Here is a 2,956-nt window from a genome sequence, read left to right on the forward strand (position 1 = left end):
ACAGAAGTGGAAAATAATTTTAGTACAAAAGTTAGAGCTGCTGTACGGCCGAACGGACGGAGTGTACGGTACACGCAGTAATATAATACATACATATATATATATATATATATATATATATACACACACACACACATACATACATACACACTGCTTTTTAATCAATTTAATACTTATAATACTTTGAAAGTGAAATTACCATACCATCTTTGCTGAGCCATGTTAAATTATATAAGCTTTCAGCACCCACCATATCTGCAGTCTTGGCGACCAAAAATTTACATGCTCATACACTTGTTTATTAGCTTGCAATCAAACATCATAAAAAAATGTTGCAAAAGTTTATTAATTTGGATTTCCTTTATAGTATTTGAATACTTACTAGAAATTCAAGAGCTGTACCAATCTTTTTTGAAATGTTTATTTACAACAGAAAGATTACCATATATATAAAAAAGCACACCTTTTTAAATAAACATTATGCAAAAAAATCCCAAGACAAAAGACCACTTTTTTTGAAGTGCTATGGCAACCAGGTGTCCAGGATTCTTTAAGATCTGCTTATGAGCATAGTCAACAAATAAAATAGTTCAATAAAGTGTGATTAAATCAGTGTAGTTAGTTGTATCACATACACCATAAATTGTGTAGATGCTTAAGACTCAGTACTTTTCTTGTGCAACCTTAAGTGGTGTCTTAGATTTCATTTGAAAGTCTAAGATTGTTGTAGATTACATCTTTTATCCTGTTTATAGTTTCAGATTAAGTCAGGGTGCAAAAAAATCACCTGGCCTGGATGAATCAAAACTTGGTATGGAGGAGTGCAAATGAAAAGCTGGTCATCATCCCCAGTGGGGGAGTTAAACTTCACAAACATTTACACTTGCTAATCAATCATAACAGAAGTTTCAACATTTAGTTTTCAAAGGGTGATCTAGTAAAGCCTTACTTGAAGGTTAAATACATTGCTTCTAAAAATACTTCTTGTGTAATTAGAAAACTGCAAGTATTTTATTGTTTCTTGAGACATTTTGCTTGTTGCTGATATTGGATTTCTGTTTTATTATTTCCTTTTGAAAGCAACATAAATGTCTCTACTCTGAGAAGACAGGTAACAATACTTAAAACTATGAGCATGGTGGCCCAAATGACATTGCTTATATAAGGTTTGTGTTACTTTGATGAAGTTGCATAAATTCTTCAGTGAGTAAAAAACATACCAAAAGACAACAGCAGTCATGTCCCTGACAAACAAAGAAGCACCCGATGCCATTGTAGTTGTCTTGTAGTGAAAAAAGTCCAGATGTTCAAAACTAATCAACAAGGAAGAAACTGTCTCTATGTAATTCACATTGTGGAAAATAAGAGTCAAAAGCAGAACTGTTTGAAAATAAACACAAAAAATATTTCCACAACAGTTGGTTTTGCAGATACTTCAACCAAACAATGATGTTGAGAAATCTCACACCAGAGAAAAAATGCCTATCTTAACAGATGTGAGCCAAACAGAGAAATGGTGAATGAACAATTAGTATAGAGGGAGCCAGCTGTGATAGGAGGCAGTGTCACACTCCTATTGTTGTCGCATGCAAAAATGCAGCAATATTACATGGAAACATATGAGATTAGGTGGAAGCCTCACAAGGATAGTAACGAATAAAAAAGTTTGCATATAGAGAGCAGCACTGAATCAGAAAAGCTAGATGTGAGCAGAAGTTATGTACCATAAGAGAAATCCAACTCCTTATATTTGTTTGGATTTGGACATTTTCACATCAGATAGTAGATGTTGCCATACATATTGTAAATGTGCTGCAGGCATAATCTGTCGCTTCAATCTAATACAGTATTTAAGTTAAGTTACTTTGCTATTGTTGTGGTAGCACTGAGATAAAAAAGTATTAATCATGTGGCAGATGCATCTTAATATCAATCAACCACAATGGTTAATATACATTTGTCATTTTATCATAGTAGTTATATATAAGCCAGTTGTAATGCAATTCCAATAGTTACTTGTACATATTACAGTTTGGATTGTGTGCCCTGTTCACTGTGGGTACCATAACCATCTATGGCATACAGTTGCAATATAACAAGCAAGCATGTTGTTTATTTTAACTAAATAATGACTATCTCTATTACTCTTATCAAGGCTTCAACTTATACCATGAAGAACACTACTATATTAAGAAGCTGATAGCCACCATTAGTGGGATGGATGATGCAATACTTATTATGCATTAAATATGTGCAAGTAGTACCATTCCTACGTAACACTATGTGAAGACTAGTCGACCCTACTTATTACTTTGCCAAATAATATGGCAAATATAAAACCAATATAACAAAATTTTTGCCAAAATTAAACCACTGATTATGACTATTTACAGAGAGTGGAAAATATTTTAGACAAAAGTTGAGTAAATAACTTAATAACACCCTCAGTAACACAATTTCACCATTTGTGGCCCCAATTAATAGTTTATAAAGTACCTACTGAATCCACGTATAAAGCATTTGAGAATATCCATATAACCAATGACTGCACTGCTCACCTTCTTTGATCATGCAAGTTAGGTTATTAGTGCCATCTTGTGTATGTCACATGAACAATGAATAAAAATAAAATATAGGTTAACTTGCTTGACATTAGGCACACTTAAAATACTTGAAATTTTCTAAGACATTTTCCTTCTGCAAGTTTTTTTCCAAAATGTAATATTTAACATAGCCAAATACGAGGCCTGTGAGAAAAGTATCCGACCTTATTTTTTTTTGCGATAACCTAATGGATTTGAATCAAGCGCGCTTGCATGAGCCGACCTTGAACCTTCGTGCGCATGCGTGAATTTTTTCCCGCTTGTTGATTGCGTCAGTTGTTGGCAAGCAGCCATTGAGTGAGGTAGTGTGTAGTGCTCTCGTCGATTTTTCATTGCAAGGAAAATGATGGAAT

At 33.7% G+C, this 2,956-nt stretch overlaps 1 protein-coding gene across 2 annotated transcripts in view; it reads right to left on the minus strand.

Moving 5' to 3' along the window:
- The window catches only part of LOC106476160 (proline-rich protein 2-like), a 32,181-nt gene that overhangs the window by 22,890 nt on the left and 6,335 nt on the right, over positions 1–2,956 (minus strand). The gene's annotated exons all lie outside the window — the stretch shown is intronic.

This window comes from Limulus polyphemus, unplaced genomic scaffold (assembly GCF_000517525.1).
Source record: "Limulus polyphemus unplaced genomic scaffold, Limulus_polyphemus-2.1.2 Scaffold152, whole genome shotgun sequence".
Lineage (NCBI taxonomy): Eukaryota > Metazoa > Arthropoda > Merostomata > Xiphosura > Limulidae > Limulus > Limulus polyphemus.